The sequence below is a fragment of the Apodemus sylvaticus genome, chromosome 14 (assembly GCF_947179515.1).
Source record: "Apodemus sylvaticus chromosome 14, mApoSyl1.1, whole genome shotgun sequence".
NCBI lineage: Eukaryota > Metazoa > Chordata > Mammalia > Rodentia > Muridae > Apodemus > Apodemus sylvaticus.
In genome coordinates, this window is record NC_067485.1 from 72,856,401 (window position 1) to 72,876,044 (window position 19,644).

General features: G+C 44.4%; 3 protein-coding genes across 10 annotated transcripts in view; 2 read left to right on the plus strand and 1 right to left on the minus strand.

Annotated features, from left to right (window-relative positions):
* LOC127665122 (ankyrin repeat domain-containing protein 26-like) overlaps positions 1–3,741 on the minus strand; it is a 922,395-nt gene extending 918,654 nt beyond the window's left edge. Inside the window, exon 1 of the mRNA XM_052157533.1 lies at positions 3,634–3,741. The gene's annotated coding sequence lies outside the window, so the exon portion shown is untranslated. The remainder of the gene's footprint in view (positions 1–3,633) is intronic.
* LOC127665125 (ankyrin repeat domain-containing protein 26-like) overlaps positions 1–19,644 on the plus strand; it is an 870,635-nt gene that overhangs the window by 680,266 nt on the left and 170,725 nt on the right. The window lies entirely within an intron of this gene.
* Positions 1–19,644, plus strand: part of LOC127665128 (coiled-coil domain-containing protein 3-like) — a 738,150-nt gene that overhangs the window by 249,322 nt on the left and 469,184 nt on the right. The gene's annotated exons all lie outside the window — the stretch shown is intronic.

Below are 19,644 nucleotides of genomic sequence, written 5' to 3' on the forward strand. Positions count from 1 at the left end.
ATGTAATAAGGATACATGCTCTACTATGTTCATAGCAGCCCTATTTATAATTGCCAGATGCTGGAAAGAACCCAGGTATCCCTCAACAGAAGAGTGGATGCAAAAAATGTGGTATATCTACACAATGGAGTACTATTCAGCCATTAGAAACAACGAATTCATGAAATTCTTAGGCAAATGGATGGAGCTAGAGAACATCATACTAAGTGGGGTAACCCAGACTCAAAAGGTGAATCATGGTATGCACTCACTAATAAGTGGTTATTAACCTAGAAAACTGGAATACCCAAAACATAATCCACACATCAAATGAGATACAAGAAGAAAGGAGGAGCGGTCCCTGGTTCTGGAAAGACTCAGTGAAACAGTATTCGGCAAAACCAGAACGGGGAACTGGGAAGGGGTGGGAGGGAGGACAGGGGAAGAGAAGGGGGCTTATGGGACTTTCGGGGAGTGGGGGGGGGGCTAGAAAAGGGGAAATCATTTGAAATGTAAATAAATTATATCGAATAAAAAATAAAAAAATAATAAATAAATAAATAAATAAATAAAGTAGACAGCAGTCAAGGAAGATGCTTGATGTCAACTTCAGACATGCACCTAGACATGTATTCCGACATATATGTCAGCATGCATATATATACATATAGAAAAATCATTAAAATTTTTATTTTTGTATATAATGATGCTGGTGACAACAGTTAATAAAAGTGTTTCTTTTTGTGGAATAGTAAAATTTTCTTTAGTATTTAATCTGAAAAAGCCATAGAAATATTTGACAAATTTGTGTGTGTTGGGAAGTTGATGCCAGGGACAGAACCCAGGGAGTTATGAATACTAGCAAGTGCTCTAGTGAGCTATAGCTATACTCAACATTGTCATTTGATTTGTTTTTGTTTTTATCTTTGCTTTTTCAGACAAGGTCTCATTCTATAGCCCAGTTTGGCCAAGGATTCATTATGTAGATCCAATTGCCCCTGAACTCATGGTGGTCCTCCTGCCTCCATATGCAGAGTACTGGGTGAGATTACAAAATTAATCCACTATACCCATCTCAACAGATGTTAAACATGTAATAAACAGACATCTATAGGATGTGTTTACTTCCATCTTATTATATGTATAAAACAACATCTGGATCTCTATTCTTTTTTTGGAGATGGAGGATAGCCTCAAACTGGTAAACTTTCTGCCTTAGCCTCCTAAGTGATGGGATAATAGGCATGTCACCACACTTAGGTCCAGCAACAAATTATTTCTTTATGGTTTTATCAAAATTAAAGAAAAGAAGGGAGGGGGAGGAACAGGAGGAAGAGGCAAAGGGAGTATACGGGAATGGGGAGGGAGAAGGCCTTTCTGAAGACTGCTTAGCTGTCTCTGCTCCTTGACCTCCCATCTGCACCTTCCCTCAGCCTACAGGCACAGACAGAGTAATGCTGGCCCTGGTCCTGATGGCTCCAGGAATCCTTCCATACTTGATGCAGGTTGCTCAGATTCTACAAGGACAGTGAAAACAAAACAAAACAAAACCAGAGCCTTGCTAGGGGAGACAGTGGAAGAATCACTTGTACCAATAGCCAAGTGAGTGGCCTTGGGAGACACCTGACATCTACAGGCCATTTACTGACTGGTCGGTAGATAATACTCCTCATGGTTCCCAGCTCTAAAATGTATGCTCAATTCTCTAGAAAAATCACAGCCCCACCTCCACCCTTCAACACAGGCACTCTCAGTATTCCTAGACCCCTACACTGCCAGCCTGCCATTACTCCTAATCATTCTCACAAATACAGACTCACCTAGTTGCACTGCTGTCAAATGGTGTGAGGAAAATTAATTCCATAATTCAAAGGTCATGGTGAATAAGAAGCCAGTATATACAGCAAATGTGAACATTCAAATACTATCACCGTATTACTAAAAGTGGTTTCTGGTAATAGTGGAAGTCTGAATATCTATATATAATATAAGAGTGGAAGTCTCAAAGGATGTTTTGGGATTTTTGAGTGTTTTAAAGGTAACAATATGAATTATCACTATATGGTCACATAAAATATGTGCTGGCAGACTGTAGTAGGAGAATGCTTAAATTTTGAAGTCACCAAACATTTTTATCCTGACTGTCTATCTATCTCTATATCTATTGATCTATCTATCTCTATATTTATCTATCTATTCATCCATGTATTCATCCATCTATATACTATCATCTGTATACACACACACACACACACACACACACAGTGCATGAGCAAACACAAGCACCATGCCAGCAGTCTATGTGGAGTTCAGACGAGAACCTTTCTCTTTCCTTCCCCCATCTGGGTTCCAAGGATGGAAATTAGATCATCAAGCTTAGCAGCAAAAGTCTTAAACCAACTCACTGGTGCCTGAATGTATGAAGCAGTAAGTTCTTGAATGGCATTAAATGGAGAAACCCAGAGATACGTATCTATCTTTTTATGTACCTTCAAAGATTACAGCTGGAAAGGAGACTTTATTCCTCACAAAAATCCAACTGATCTGGGTATGAAGTACCATTTCCAGGCAAACATATTTACTAAGAAGGGGAAGGTGGTTCATGCTATAACACAGTACTTGGCAAACTGAGGGAGGAGGAAGGCCTTGAGTTTGACTAAAACATGGGATACAGGGTGAGTTCCAGACCACTGAAGTCTACAGTATAAGATGAGAGAAAGAGAGAGAGAGACAGAGAGAGACAGAGAGAGACAGAGAGAGACAAAGAGAGACAGAGACAGCCTGCTCTTGGTCTGGGGCATTAATAAAATGATCAAACAGTTTAGTTAGCTTAATCAGCATGGTTTTCAATAACTGTCTCTTATAGATCATTCCAAACTGTCAGGACTAAGGTAATGTTCAGAAGAAATGCTTGAGAGCCCATCATCATGGCAAAGCACTCAACTGAGAACATGCCTCCCTAAGATCCAGCTGATAGGCATTTTCATGATTAGTGATTCAGGGGGGGATGGACCAGCCTGTGGTGAGTGGACCATCCCTGGGTTGGAGGTTCTGGGTTCTATAGGAAAGCAGGCTGAGCAAGTCATGAGGAGCAAGTCAGAAAGAAGCACTCCTCCATGGCATCCTCTGTGTCAACTCCTGCCTCCAGTTCCTGCCCTGTTTGAGTTCCTGTCCTGACTTCATTGAGTGACCTCTCTATACTTTACTGTTCCTGGGTGACCTCATTCAGTGTACCTTCATTCCTTGAGACAGTATCTTAACCACTTCCTCCTTAAAATGAACTGACTGCTTGCTTAATCACAACCTGGGACATCACCTTACAACCACCTCGGTGACTTGAACTGGAGGTCACCTGAGACCAGCTGAGCCTGTGTTTTACTATCCTGGTAAAAGAGGGGTGACCTCTGGAGTTGGCCGTCACTCCCCACCCCCACCTCCATCCTTGCAGCCCTGTGACCCCAGCTCAGGGTGTGCCTGGGCCTAGGAAGCCTTACCAGGACAGCCTTCCTACAGGATGGCAGCCCCAGCTTCGCCACCCTTCCCGAGGCAGGTTCCCGGAGAAGGCGACAGCGAGAACCGCTTCCAGGATGGAGTGGAAACCTCGGGGGAGAGTCGCCGCGCTCAGCCAGCACCCGCCCCCGCGGCCCGGCTTACCAGCCACAGGGATCCGCTCCTCTCAGGTCACTGCTTCGTTGGCATTTTGTCCCAAAGCTCTGGATGCCTAAGCCCGCCAAGGACCGGCCAGGGGGCGGCGACCGGGCAGCAGGATGATGACGCGCGGCCTCGCGACCCGCTGAAGCCTCTCAGCCCTAGCCTGGGAATTTCCCAGACCACGCCCACTTGAACACGCCTCCCAAAGCCACGCCCAACTCCCCGCCCCACCGCAGCTCTTCCTGAGTCCTGCAGTCCACCTCCGCGGTTCATTAGGGATGGAGATCTGGCATGAGGGAATTGAGAGGAAGCCAGAGTGTCACAGAGGAGCAGTTAACTACAGTAAACTATTTACCAGAACAAATGGGCCGAGCCAGGCTTCTCTGGTCTATAGAGAAAGATCAGAATCACATGGGGTCTCTGAGCCCTTCAGGAGGGTCTCAGGCATCCTCAAAGCAAGGCCTTTATCTTTCTGTCTCTGCTTCTCTGCCCACTCCCACCTGAGTGTGTATTTAACCTTACAGCTAGGCATACCCTCCCACTGATCCTCTGTCCTCTTCTGGAGGGTTTAATTTAAAAAAATCAAAGAAAAGAACAGAAAAAAGAAAAGAAAGACAAGCCTGCAAAATGTGCTTGTGCTCTTGTTCCCCCAGCTCCATTAACATATGGCTGCATCAGATGTCACAGGCAGGGGAGATTGATGGATTGATTCCCATTACACTCAGGAAGCAATCTCAACTGTGATGGTGCTATACCATACTGGAAGATGCCTCTGCTGAGACTGTGGAATGCAAAGCTAGAAAATAATAGAGAACCCCTCCTGCTTTGCATTCCCAAGCCCTGGGATTCAGCAAGGTGGCATCACAGGACACAGATGGCATTTGATCAGAAGGGTGAGCTCCAGGCACAGCGTTGCCTTGACAACAAGACCCCAGTGAAAGGTAAGTAAGTAAGAACCTGGGGCCAGCTCCTGGGTGGCTCAGAAAACAACATGAGCTCAGGTTTTGTGCTCAAGGTCAAAGGGATGTCATAACCAGGGAAGAATTTTGATTCCTGATGAAAGGGCTACAGGGGAGATAAGGAACACATGGTTGTGACTGCATGTGCACCTGCACACAGGTTGGAAGAAAGGTCAGGATCCTCACCAACACAGCAAGAGACAGCCCAACCCAGCCCATCTAACAGCATAGAGCAGATCACCTGCTGTCTGTTCCAAGACCTGGCCTCAAATGTTAACCCTACAGCTGGGCAGAGAAGGTCTGAAAAGCTGTGGTGGGGGGTGAGGGTGGGGGATGGGGACTTGTCGTTTTTTATGATATTCTCCACAATCAACACAGAAGCCCTCTGTGAACTCTTATCATGTCCCTCTACCACCAACCAGCAGTATTTGTAAGGGATATCAGGACCAAATGTCCTTTTGTTCTCCTGAGTTCCAACACCAGGTCTCTGAGTGTGGTGGCAGGTCCCACAGGTAAGAACACTACCCTACAGATCTGCCTGAGACTTCCAATGCCAACAGGAGGCCCCAGGCTGTTTTACTAAGCACCTGACCCACTAGCCTGCTGTACATCGGGGTATGCAGAATGTCTGACTTTGTTGGAGTTTACTAATTTGCCGTACAACTTACAGAACTCAAGGAAACATTATATTTACTGGCTTATTACAAAAACATATTTTGACAGGTACATATAAACAGCTAGGTGGGGAATTATGTAGGGCAAGGTGGAAGTGTTCCTAAGACAGAAGGTTCTGTTGCCCTGGAGCTGGGGTGTGTCCCCCTCACTCCTCCTTTCCCCAAGTGTTTAGATATCTAGAAACACTTGGGTTGATGATGTAGTTGGAAGGATGCTTGTCCATCATTTATAATGCTCTGGAATTGGTTCCCAGCATGTTAAGAACCACACAATAACACTTACTGGAATCCTGTATTGATGGAATGTTAGGCTCAGGAGAACCAGAGGTTCAAATTGTCTTTATTACTAATAGTACAGTGAGTTCAAGGTCAGCCTGGGTTACAAGTCTCTCTCCTCTTGTTCCCCTTTCTTTCCCCCACTTCCCTCCCCTCTCCTCTCTTCCCCTCTTCTCTTCTCCCCTCCCATCCTCACAGCTAGTTACACTGAGTTGTTAGGACTTTCTCTTTACTGTATCTGAAGTACAGTGACAGTCGGGGACACTGAGAATGCAGGGAGGAGGCTACACGCCAGCACCAGCTTACAGGGCCTTGAGAGGGAGAGCAGGAGAGGCAGTTTCAGGTAGAAAATGTACTCAAGGTGCCCTCTGACAATTTGTTCTTCCTGGAGCATATTCCACAAGGCCCCTGACACACACACACACACACACACACACACACACACACACACACTGTACTTAGCTACATGATCTCCATTATCTTTCTGTGCATCATTCTTGGGCAGTTATCCAAGATGAACACAGTGCCACACCCTGGGCCAGAAGTCATCTTCTCCTCAGACCCAGTGTGATTCTGCAAGTGATTATCTGGATCACCTTGCAAAATCAAAACTGAAAGTGATGACCCATATCTATATTTACATATATCATTATATACACATACATATATACATACAGATATATGTAACAATTACATACAGTTATAATTACATATACTTTTGTATATGTAATTATATACCCCAGTGTCTCACTTCATAGTCTGGGATAGCTTGGAACTCACTATGAAGTTTGCTGACCTGAAACTTGCATCAATCCTCCTGTCTCAGCCTTCCAGATGCTTACTTAGCATATTCCCAGCCAAGCCTGTTGGGGCTGCTGGAGCTTTGGGAGTGGTGGCTGCTACTTCTGCTTTGGTCTTTTCTTCATCTTCACCTCCTTTCTTCCTCATTCCCTCTCCCTCCTCCTCCTCCTCCTCCTCCTCCTCCTCCTCCTCCTCCATTTTCTTCTTTGACAAGGTCTCATTGTACAGCCTTGGCTGGCTTGAAACTTGCTGTGTAGACTGGGCTAGCCTAGAACTCACAGAGCTCTGCCTGCCTCTGCTACCCTCCTATCCCCAGTGCAAAGGATTAAAGGCCTTTGACCCCACGCTCTGCTTTATGTTAATTCATTCATTCACCTGAGAGCTGCTTCAGAACCCCTAGAGGTAAAGTGTTCTATAATATATATATATATATATATGTACATATATATAATATATAATTTTTTAATATTTTAAAAGACTCATATATATATATGAGTCTTTTAAAATCCCTGAAATTCATGATTCTGAAACCATCTGCTACCTGAGGATGGTTAAGAGTTCCTGGAATGAGTCACGCTGTACAATTACATGTCACCATTGTTCTGGACTGAACTTCTGAGCTAGATCCTAACACGTCAGGCTGAAGAGAAAGTGGAGCTGTTCAGTGTCTCAGTTACTTTCCTATCACTGTGATAATGTGAAATGACTCCATTTTGTGTTTGCATAGACAATTTTCAGCCCTCAGCCCTAATCCTCTGAATGGTCACATCTGCCTTGGCAACACACTTGAGATTTCCCATGCGCTTGACCATGGTCCGGATGTATTAACTGAAATAATTAAAGCAAACAAAAATAAGTAAAAGAAGATCTAAGTCAAATACAATTGCTGTGCTATGTCTGAGATAATTACCATGCTCTATCAGCAATGAACATTTCAAGGTTATTCTGGTCCTCATGCAACTTTGATGTAAATCATGGTCTTTGTGGGGTTTTCCCTTTAAAAACACTGTGCCTTTTAGCTTGGGACCTAAGATAGTTTACAGAGGCAGGAGTCTGCTCTTGGTTTGGGCCATTAATAAAAAGATTATACAGTTTAGTTAGCTTAATCAGCATGGTTTTCAATAACTGTCTCTTATAGATCATTCCAAACTGTCATGACTAAGGTAATGTACAGAAGAAATGCTTGAGAGCCCATCATCATGGCAAAACACTCAACTGAGAACATGCCTCCCTAAGATCCAGCTGTTAGGCATTGTCATGATTAGTGATTGATGGGGATGGACCAGCCTGTGGTGAGTGGACCATCCCTGGGCTGGTGGTTCTGGGTTCTATAGGAAAGCAGGCTGAGCAAGTCATGAGAGCCAAATCAGTAAGAAGCACTCCTCCATGGCACCCTCTGTGTCAACTCCTGCCTCCAAGTTCCTGCCCTCCTTAAGTTCCTGTACTGACTTCCTTGAGTGATGGACTATAACATAGAAGTGTAAGCCAAATAAATCTTTTCCTCCCCAACTTTCTTTTTGTCATTGCAGCAATAGTATTGCAGCATAACAAAGACACCAAGGACCAGCCTTCAAGAAGGTTGATTTCCCCTCAAGCTATGCTAAAGAGATGGGAGGAATAATTATCCTATGAATGAAACAATCTGCTTTTCCTTCCCAGAATACCTGCTCTCTGTGCAGTTACTTGTGGAGTGTAAAGTTAGAATCCAGTGGTTCCTCAGGCCACAGTGTCTGCAGTGGGTCCTTCTCTTGCAGATACCCACAGGCACCCTACTGAGACACTGTTACTCTACTCAAAAGGTCTTAGATGTCAGGATCTCACACCTGGGGAAGTAAATTTACTTCAACAGTGATGTTGGTGGTTATACATCCTCCCTCCACAAGCCCCTGCTTCCTGTCTCCTTCCTAGAATCAGACTTGTGTTATGAAAGCATCTTCAACTTCAGGAAGGTATCAACAAAGACTCCACTTCTGCCACATGGGCCCTGCCATGCTGTCTTTGGCTTGACTCTCCTCAGAATCCCTATCATGCTTGTTGTATGGGATCTGTCTGTCCATGTACTAGTAACTTTTCTAAACAAAGTCCTTACTCCATAACAGTCTATGACCTGAATCTGACATCTTTTAAGCCAAACCTGTGTAGCTGTGTTAGAATGCCTACGTTTCTGGGGATTTTTTCCTTCTATTTCTTCCCTAAACATGCTTTGCCTGACCCCTTGGGCTTTCTTACTCTTTCTCTGAAGCACCCATCCACCACATCCTACCTACCACATGCCTGACCTTCATTGCTGAACATGCTGGTTTAACTCAAACGGTGGATTTCTTTCTTCCTTTTCTCCATTGTTCTCTCTCACAGACAGGGTGTGGTGATTTGATAGGAATGGCCACCATAGACTCATCTGCTTGAATGCATGGCCATAGAGAGCAGCCTTGCTGGAGTAGGTGTGTCCTTGTTGGAGGAAGTGTGTCACTGTGGGGGTGGGTGATGATGTCATATATGCTCAAGCTTCGCCCACTGTGGGACACAGTCTCCTGCAGCCCGTGGATCAAGATGAAGAACTCTCAGCTCCTCCAGCACTGTGCCTGCCTGGATGCTGCCCTGCTTCCTGCCATGATGATAATGGACTGAACCTTTGAAACTGTTAGCCAGCTCCAATGAAATGCTTTCCTGTAGAAGAGTTGCTGTGGTCATGGTGTCTCTTCACAGCAATGAAATCTTAACTGAATCACAGGGGAGATTTACATCTTGTCTGCCCTGGGGTTTTTCTTTTAAACTCTAATAAAATTCTTCTCAAGCTTTCTTCTGGATCCATTCTTACATTCTTTTATTAGCAAGTTTAAGAAAACCAAGAGGAGAATCTCAGTTTCCCCAGTAATGTGTAACATGCAAGGTGGGTCTCCCACAAAAGTCAAATAACATTATAATCACAGAACAAAAGAAAATCACAAATGAATTAATTATTGATTCTGTTAGTGGGGACTTTGGAGAGGTGAGCTGCATACAGCCATGTGTGAGGAAATCTCTTTGATGGATTTCAGATATCATATAATTCTGAATTTTCAGATTGGTTGAGCCTAGAGGCATACTAAGCTTAGCCTTGTAGTTGAAAAATTCCTATGATAGAATATAGGCCAGATACAAGAGTTAAGGCAAATGGCAACGGTCTGGTAGCCCAAGGTCACCCTTGTCACATACTATTTCAACTCTTGGTTCTTAGAATCTGGCTCTGGCATCCACTGGGTGCTAATCCCTCCAGCTGAGCATAAGATCACTACCACATTGCCAAATCTGAAGCAAGCTTTCATTAAATACTCGTCAAGAAGATGGACTCTAGTCAGCTCCACTCCCAGGTTCCCAGGAAATGACTTTAAGCCACATTTTGCAGCCTCTCCTGAAACTTAAACAGGTTAGCATCTGGTCCAGCAATTCTGCATCTATGTACTTCTAAAGAAATTGAAAAGAGGGACTTAAACAAGTGTCTCTGTGTATATGTCTCTGGTTGGTAGTTCTCTTTTCTCTAGAAAACCTATATGGTGGTAATCATCTCTGTTTGAGAAGTGAGGGGTATAGCTCCAGTAACATTAATGTCTTAGTTGGAGTTTTACTGCCATGAATAGACATCATGACCAAGACAATTCCTATAAAGGATAGCATTTAATTGAGGCTGGCTTACAGGTTCAGAGGTTCAGTCCTTTATCATCAAGGAGGGAGCATGGTAGCATCCAGGCAGGCATAGTACAGGAGGAGTTGAGAGTTGAACAACTTCATCTGAAGGTTGTTAGTGGCATACTGGCTCCCAGGCAGCTAGGATGAGGTCTTAAAGCCCACACCCACAGTGACACACCTACTCCAACAAAGCCACACCTCCTAATAGTGCCACTCCCTGGGATGAGCATATATAAACCATCACAATTAGTAAAAGGCTCTGAGTAAGGATTCAACCTGTAGCTCAGGCAAACATACCAAGACTGGCTTCCTGAAAAGCCAGATCCCAACAGGAGTTGGTTTTTTAGATGTTAGATCAGCACTCTGTAATTATTACTATCAGGGTATTATGGAGTGTTGGGTCCCCCACAGCCTTGTGTGTTTGAATACTTTGTCCCCAGCTGCTGCTGGTATTGAGAGGTTCCAGGACCTTTGGGATATAGTGGGTTGCTCTAATACTGCTTGTATTCAAATGCTGAACTCTATACCCCAAGACATGGTTACACCAGGACAAGCTTATATTTAAGAGAACCAGCTTTTCTTGTGCAAACCTTGTTTCTTAATTTAAAACTAGTTGAATAAAAATGGCTACAACCAATTATTGGAGGCAATTGGTGGGTTGTCAGATACCTGGTTGGGGGCTGCAGCTAGAGAGGAGAGAGGAAAATGAAGAGGGGAGAGAGGAGAGGGGAAAGGAGAAAGGGGAGAGAGGAGAGGGGAGAGAGGAGAAAGAAGGTTGCAGAAGAGAGTTTTGTGCTTGTCATTTTGAGTAAGAGATTTATTAGAAGAGCCACTGACAGTAAAGGCAGACAAACAAATGGCTAATACTCTGAGGAGAGTTTAGGCCCATGATGCAAAGTAGGGGTTGGTGTAGCAATGGACTACTCAGGTCCTGAAGATTGTGGGTTAGTTTGAGACCAGGCATGTCTCCTTTGGGGGCACTCATATGGGTGGGACTTAAGTTGCTCCTGGTGGCCCTTTGAAATCCAGGTACTGGACATCCTGAGGTATGTAAATTTCCCTGGGGGAAGTGAGAATAGCCCCCATATTCTCCTGTAATCCAGGGACCCAGGGAGTCTGTTTAAGGGTTAAAGATTTTCTGCTGGGCTCATAGCAGTGGGATTTACTGTTTTCATTTATAGAAAAAAGAGGCTGCAAAGCATGTGACCTGAGAGGGAGGATGTACTTATTTGTGTGTGTGTATCTCTGTGTGACTGTGTGTATGTGTACGTAAGTGAGTATATATGTGTTTATGTGTGTATATTTGTATATATGTGTTTATGTATGTGTATATGTGTGTATGTGTTATATGTGTGTATGTGTGTATATGTGTTTATGCCTCTGTGTGTGTATGTATATATGTGTGTGGATATGTGTATGTGTATATATGTGTGTATGTGTGTATAAGTGTTATGTGTATGTGTATGTATATCTGTGTATATGTGAGTATGTATGTGTGTATGTGTATTTGTGTATATATGTATATGTGGTATGTGTGTATATATGTGTGTGAATGTGTATATATGTAGGTGTATATATGTGGTGTATATATATCTGTGTGTATGTGTGTGTGTGTATGTGTATGTGGTACGTGCCTTCTGAGAGAGAGGGCACTGTGATTCTTCACGCTGGAGTCAGGTTTTATACTATAATTGAAGCTTTAGATCACTCAGCTTTCCTGGAATATTTTGTCCTATCCAAGTACTTGATTACCCTGTTTGGTTTGATTCTTACTTGAGGGAGAAGTGGTCTTTGTAGTTTTTTTGAGGAATCCTCCAGGATACAGTGATTGTATAAGGTTTAGGTGTTCTCAAGCCATGCTGGGGCAATTATGCATTCATTACCTTCTAGGACACTTAGGGTGTTATGTCTCCTACCGGGACCACAAAGCTGACTCAGGTTCCATTCTTCTGACCAGCAATCAGAGAAGACCACTCACTGCCCCAGTGCTCTGAGGGAGGAGCCCAGGCTCAAAGTCTTCCAAGTTCATGGATATCTAATTAATTACATAACAGTGTGGCAGTTCTGGTGGTCCACATCTTTTGTTCTAGGACTTGGGAGAGGCCAGGGCAGGAAGATTTGGGGTCCAGGTTAGCCTAGAATGCTTAGTGAGACTGTGCATCAAAAGAGAAAGAATGAAGGAGGGAAGGGGAGTACTATGGATGTCTTAGGTGTCAGCCTACCTAAGCTCTTGTGAACCCAGGAAGAAGAGATGACCTTGGGCCTTGGCTCCTTCATCAGTGATGTATATAGGTCCTAGTACAGGTGAGCTCTTTGTCTCCTCTGATCTTTAGGGCTACAGGACAGGAGTATGTTTCTTTCTTCTAAGTCCTATTGTTACACTGTACATAGCCCACCTCTGTCTTATTAAACTTTGCAACTAAATTCTATGGAGTTTTATTGCAAAAACCTCCAGCTAGGTTTGGCTGCCATCCCACAATGCCAATTATAGAGATGACTGGAGATAGAAAGATGGCTCAGTGGGTAAAGTGCTTGCTATGCAAACAAGAGAACCTGAGGTTGAGTCTCTAGAACCCATGTAAAGCTCACATCTGGAACTCTAGTGCTCCCATGTTGAGATGGGAGGTAGAGATAGGAGAATCCTTGGAATCTCTCTGTCCAGCTAATCTGATAGACATGCAGGACGAAGGACAGAGACCCTGTCTCAAACAAGGTTCTAGTAAAGGACTGATACTGGGGTTGTCCTCTAACTATTACATGTGTTTGTGGCACACATACATCTGATCTCCCTCCCTCCCTTCCTCCCTTTTTCTTTCCTTCCTCCTTTCTTCCTTTCTCTTTTCCTCCTTTTCTCTCTTCTCTTTCACTCTCTCTCTCTTTCTCTCTCTCTCTCTCTCTTACACACACACACACACACACACACACACCTACACACCTCATACATACACTAGATGAACACACATACACTAGATGATTAGCTATGAAAAGCAGAGAGGACATTTGGTGAACATGATGGCAAGAGGAACAAAGAACATTAGCATCACGGTATCCAGTGACCTCCACATCACCTTTGTGGTTCTGACGTGAATGTGAGGTTGAAACAGAGGAGGGACTGGGGCAGCAGCCGAGGTGGGTGTAACTAAGCGGACCTGACTGGGTGCGCTCTGGAGATCAGTGTCTCCATTCTGGGTCTGAAAGGTGGTTTGACGATGTTCTTTGTTGCTTTTTTCTTTTGTTTTTAAGAGAGGGTTTCTCTGTGTAGCCCTTGCCTTCCTGGAACTCACTCTGTACAGCAGGCTAGCCTAGAACTCACAGACACCCACCTGCCTCTGCCTTCTGAGTGCTGGGGTTGAAGGTGTGCACCCCCCCACCATATATGAAGATGTTCTAATTGCTTAAGGAACAAGGGGATTTTTCTGGAGGCGACTTCTCATGCTCCAAGGGGCAGCAGAATAGATGATTATCCTGATTTCGGGGTGCTCCATCCTATGAGGTATTGCCGTTCCAGAAATCCAAGGTAGCCGCAGGTTTAGGCAGCAATTTATCTTTGTGTCTTCAGCTTGAAAGGAAGATGAGATAGGCCAAGCAGATGCTTCTTTAAATATGTTTTATTAGATTTATTCAGTTTATTTTGTGCAGTAGTGTTTTGTTTGCATGAATGCCCCCACATGAATGTTTGGTGCCTAAGGAGGTCAGAAGAGGACATGGGATTTCCTGGAACAGGAGTCTCAGATGGTTGTGAACCACCATGTGGGTGCTAGGGATTGAGGCTGGGCCCTTCACAAAAGCAACAAGTGCTTCTAACCACTGAACTATCTCTCTGACCCCCACCCCCGGCAGAGACTTCTTGAGTGATAGCCATGCCTGTGGAGAGCCAAAAGTCTGAAATAATGCAGAGGAGACGACACACTTAAATTCCCAGTAGCAAATTAATGCACAGGAATTTGGGCAGCTTATTTGCCATACATTAAAGGGAAAAAAAAAAGACATTTTAGAAATTGGGTTTAAAAAGGAAAGAAAGCGTTTGCATGCTACATCAGGGACAGGATGACTCCACCTGACGTGAGTGGACTCTAGTGTTGTGAAGGTTTGTATATGTTTGGTCCGGGGTGTGGCACTACTTGATAGCGTGGCCTTGCTGGAGTAGGTGGGTCACCGTGGGTAGGGGCTTTAAGACCCTCATCCTAGCTGCCTTCAGATGAAGATGTAGAACTCTCAGCTCCTCCTGCGCCATGCCTGCCTGGATGCTGCCATATTCTTGCCTTGAGGATACTTGACTAAGCCTCTGAACCCTGAACCAACCCTAATTGAATGTTGTCCTTGTAAGAGTTGCCTTGGTCATGGTGTCTGTTCATAGCAGTAAAACCCTAACTAAGACAAATATTATAAATAAGAAAGGGGCATTAGAAGACAACACTATTGAAAGTCCAGTAGAGGCTGTATCAACTGCAATTAGCACATGTTCTGTGTTGGATGAATTTTATAACAGTATGCCTTTTAGCTTGAAAGGAAGCATAACCTGAGGGGCCAGACTTCTCTACCTGGGTTTAGTTATCTTATTGGCTCGGGGCAGGAGTTAACTGTTCTAAGGAAAAGCATCTTCTCTCTGCCCATTAGACCACCCCAACCTTACTCTTTGTTCTTTCCTCCCTGCTCCTGCCTTTCCCCATTCTCCACACCCCTCCCTCCTCATCTCTCAGTTCCTGACTAGAAGGCTGTATGGTGCAGCACTGATTTCCTGGGAGTGAGCTCAGTCTAGGAGGCCACCTTTCTAGAATTTATGTTATGTAGGATGGATTTTTATCAAAACCAAACAGTCTGGGAGAACAAATGAGAGGAGTGAACTAGGAGAAAGTCTACTGTTCTGAGTATGAAGATACCACGACAACGCCTGTCACTCTGTATGCTGACAAAAAAAATTGATAATTAAAAAAACTAGAGTGACAACACACTTGTCTGTCAAAAGACTTTCAGGGGATCTGCCAGAGGGGATGAAATGCATGTGTGCAGTGTGTGTGTGCATGTGTGTGTATGTGCATGTATGTGTGTGTCCATACCAAGGCCTCATGCATGCTAATTACATGCTTGGTGACAAAGTGGCCATCATCTCACTGCCTATGCAACCATATTCCTTCATGTATTTTTCTATCTGTTAAAAATGTTCTTTCATCATTTAAGAAGATTGTTTGTGTGTGCAAAGGTGTGTGTGTGTGTGTGTGGTATTTGTTTGTATACAGGTTCATATGTGTGGCGGGCAGTTGTCAACCTTAGGTGTCATTCCTCAGAAGCTGTACATCCTGTTTTTGGATACACAGACTCTCATTGGATTTGAGGTTCACTAGGTTGATGCCTAGTGAGCTCCGGGGGTCCCCTGGTCTCTGTCTCCCCATTACTGAGATTATAAGCACATACCAGGGAACCCAGCTTTTTTTTTTTTTTTTTTTTTGAGACAGGGTTTCTCTGTGTAACCCTGACTGTCCTGAAACTCACTCTAACTCAGAGATTCCCCTGTCTTGCCTCCTGAATGCTGGGGCTAAAGGTGTGTGCCACCACTGCCCAGCTGAGCCCAACATTTTACATGGATGAGAGGGGTTCAAACTTAGGCCTGAGCAATCTCTCCAGCCTCTAACTTATTTTCTTCTCATGCAGACTTCTTAAATAAACATTCAACCCCCTAAACTTCAAATGTTTTATGGGCTAGCTGTAGGTTTTCTACATGAAGGCTCAAAAAAAAAAAAAAAAAAAAGAATTTTGGGCTGGTAAAATGACTCAGTGTTTAAGGGCACTGATTGCTCTTACAAAGGTCCTGAGTTAAAATCCCAGAAATCACATGGTGGCCATCTGTAATGAGATCTGATTCCCTCTTCTGGTTTGTCTAAAGACAGCTACAGTGTACTTACATATAGTATTAAATACATTTTTTTAAAAACTCTTGATTGGCAAAATTAGGACTTCCTTCCTTTACAAGCCTTTAATATGCTAGTGTGTGGTGTGAGGCTGAAAGGGAGACACAGAACCCAGAGCTTGCCAGATGCTTTGGGTTAAGAACCATGAACTCTAAAGTCACTGGACCTCCTCCTATTGCTAAACTCAGTGGCAGCGTAACAGAACATGCCGAGGTTAGTAGAAGTCTCCAGGCATCTGTGTTTCTCACACAGAGCATGCATGATGGATGGAGTCCTTTTTTGTTGTTGTTGCTTTTGTTTTTCAAGACAGGGTTTCTCTGTGTAGCCCTGGCTGTCCTGGAACTCACTCTGTAGACCAGGCTGACCTTGAACTCAGAACTCTGCCTGCCTCTGCCTCCCAGGTGCTGGGATTAAAGGCAGCAACACCACTGCCCGGCAGATGGAGTCTTCTTGAAGCAGACTTTTCTTACTGAGGAAGAACCGCTTGACCAATCCTGCTGGGTCCCAGCTGTGACCTGTGTGTGGTGAGAAAGTCATAGGGCAGTAACTCATTTCCCTTTGGTCAGGGTTGAGGCTTGCCAAGCAGCCAGTTGTAGATGGATGCAAGAGTCTGCAGGGCACCTGGTGGGAAGTCCAGGTTCTTGCCGTCCTGGAACAAGGAACTGCATCAGGAACTCCTTGATAGTGGTAGATACCACGTTGGTTTATTAAAAGGAAAAGGCAGTTCTGAGGTAGAAAGGGGCTAGAGCCAGCTTAATGGAGAGTGCTTGGCGAATGGTTGGATGCTTATACCCCACTAGCAGGGCTTTGGGGTCATTCTTAAAACAGGAAATGCTCAGTATTGTGCTCAGTTACAAGTTAGCCTTGGTAGGGAGGGTCACACACACACACACACACACACACACACACACAGAGAGAGAGAGACAGACAGAGACAGAGAGACAGAGAGACAGAGAGACAGAGAGAGAGAGACAGACAGACAGAGAGAAAGAGGGGGGGGGAGAGAGAGAGGAACATCTTGAAGGAATAGGTTCTCTTCTTCCATCACATAGGTACCCAGGATAGAACTCAAGTGCCTTTACCTGCTGAGCCATCTCCCAGATCCTTATATGCTAACTTTGATGCCCCTGTTCATAACTCGGCTGCCATAAGATCCCCACTTGAACCTCAGTTGTTGAGGCAGCTATGGCTCTGCATGGAGGCCACCAATCATTCTGGAAAGAAAGATAGTGACTTAGGGTTTTTATTGCTGTGAAGATACACCATGACAATGGCAACTCCTTTATAGAGGAAAATATTTGATTGGGGCTGGCTTCCAGGTTCAGAGGTTTAGTTCATTACCATCATAGTGGGAAGCATGGCAGCCTGCAGGTAGACATGGCACTGGCTGAGAGTCCAACATAGTCTGGCAGACAGCAGGAAGAGCTAGTGAGCCACTGTCTTAGTTAGGGTTTGACTGCTGTGAACAGACACCATGACCAAGGCAAGTCTTATAAAAGACAACATTTAATTGGGGCTGGTTTACAGGTTCAGAGGTTCAGTCCATTATCATCAAGGCAGGAACATGACAGCATCTAGGCAGGCATGGTACAGGTTCTACATCTTCATCTGAGGGCTGCTAGTAAAAGACTGACTTCCAGGAAGCTAGGAGGAGGGTCTTACAGCCCATACCCACAGTGACACACCTACTCCAACAGGGCCACACCTTCTAATAGTGCGACTTCCTGGGCTGAGCATATACCAGCCAACACAGTCACTGAGCGTGCCTTGAGTTTCTGAAACCTCAAAGCTCACCCCCAGTGCCACACATCCTCCAACAAGTCCACACCTCCTAAGGCCACTTTCTAAGCATTCAAATATTATGAATTTATGGGGCCATTCTTATTTGAACCATCACATTCCACTCTCTGACATACCCCCTCACCCCCATAGGCTTGTAGTCATATCATAAGGAAGAAATGCATTCAGTCCAACTCTATCAGTTTCAACCCTGTGTAAAATTCCAAGGTCCAAAATCTCTCCTGAGACTCACGCCAGTATCATAACTGTGCTCTGCCTATTACATGCTTCTAACATGTAATAATGACGCAGGATATACATGACCATTCTGAATGGGAGGGAAGGGAGCACAGTGAAGAAGTACTGGACCAAAATCAGACTGAAACCAGCTGGGCAAACTCCAAACTCTGCATCTTCCTGTCTAATGTCAGTGTGCCCTGCAGATCTCCAACTCCCTTCAGCCATGCTGACAGCAACAGACTTCTCTCTCTTGGGCTGCTTCCATTCCCTCTTAGCTGCTCTCCTTGGTAGGGAGCCGGTGGCTGTGGCATCTCCAACCTCTTGGGTTCTCTAAGGCACCCCAGACTTCACCTTCACAGCCTCACAGAAAGGTCTTCCTGGGCCTCCATGCAGGGACACTCTTGCCACTCCTGACTAGCCTCGGTGGCGTTCTTAGTCTCAGAGGGAGAGTCCATACTACACTGTCAACACTAAGCTATTTTGAAATATCCTCTGCCAACACCATCCAACATTCTTCAATTTAGTCTCAGGCAGACTTTTTGGACAAGAGCAGAATGTAGCCACATTCTTCAAAGTTTCATCAGAATGCTCTTTAGGCCACATGACAATATTCTTCTCCTCTGAAACCTCTTAAGCTGGGCCCCCACAGTTCAAATTGCTTTCAGGACCATTGTCTTTCCTGCTTCTACTAGTATGGCTCATTAAGCCCTTCTCAAAGGATTCAACTGCTTTCTTAATCCAAAGTCCCAAAGTCTACATTCTGCCAAGAAGAACCAACTTCTGTCCTATGGTTTCTATTGCTGTGAAGAGACATCATGACCACCGCTACTCTTATAAAGGATAACATTTAATTGTGGCTGGCTTACAGGTTCAGAGGTTTAGGCCATCGTTGTCATGGTGGGAAGTATGGCAGCGCAAAGGTAGACATGGTGCTGGAGAGAGACCTGGGAGGTCTACATCCGGACTGGCAGGCAGTAGGAAGAGTAAGTGAGCTGCCATGCATGGCTGGTGCTCCTGAAACCAGGCCACACACTATTCCAACAAGGCCACACCTCCTATTCCCGCCCCCTAAGCATCCCAATACATGAGTCTGTGGGGACTACTCTTACTCAGATCACCTTAGATAGAGATGCCCAACAGAACCTCTTGGTTGTTTAATCAGAGTTCTTGAGAAAGTGGAGAGAACAGTCCTTTCCTCTCTCCTTAGAGACTTGGTAGGCAGAGGCAGTCAGATTTCTGAGTTCGAGGCCAGCCTGGTCTACAGAGTGAGTTCTAGGACAGCCAGGGCTATACAGAGAAACTCTGACTCGAAAAACAAAAACAAAAACAAACAAACAAACAAACAAAAATGTAAATAAGGAAAAAGACAAAAGAAGTAAAAGAAAGTCAAATGGAAAATGAAACTGCCTTTTTTTGTACAACTGATAAAGAGACCATTGAAGATGTGTTGTATCCATTGGAGGAACTAACTGGTCTGCTCATGATGGGCTCCAGCTTCTTATAGGTCTAGAGGCATCTTTGACTGCAAATGCATTAGTCATCAAGGCTAACCCTTTTATACCTTGTCTTTTTTATACTTTTTTTTTTATCCCTGTTGCTTCTAATAGTGATATTTTCTTGGGAATTGCCAAAGCAAATCACCACAGGTTGTGTGGTTTAAACTACAAAAATTTATTGTCTCACAGTTCTGGTGACTGAGTATGACTGACAACT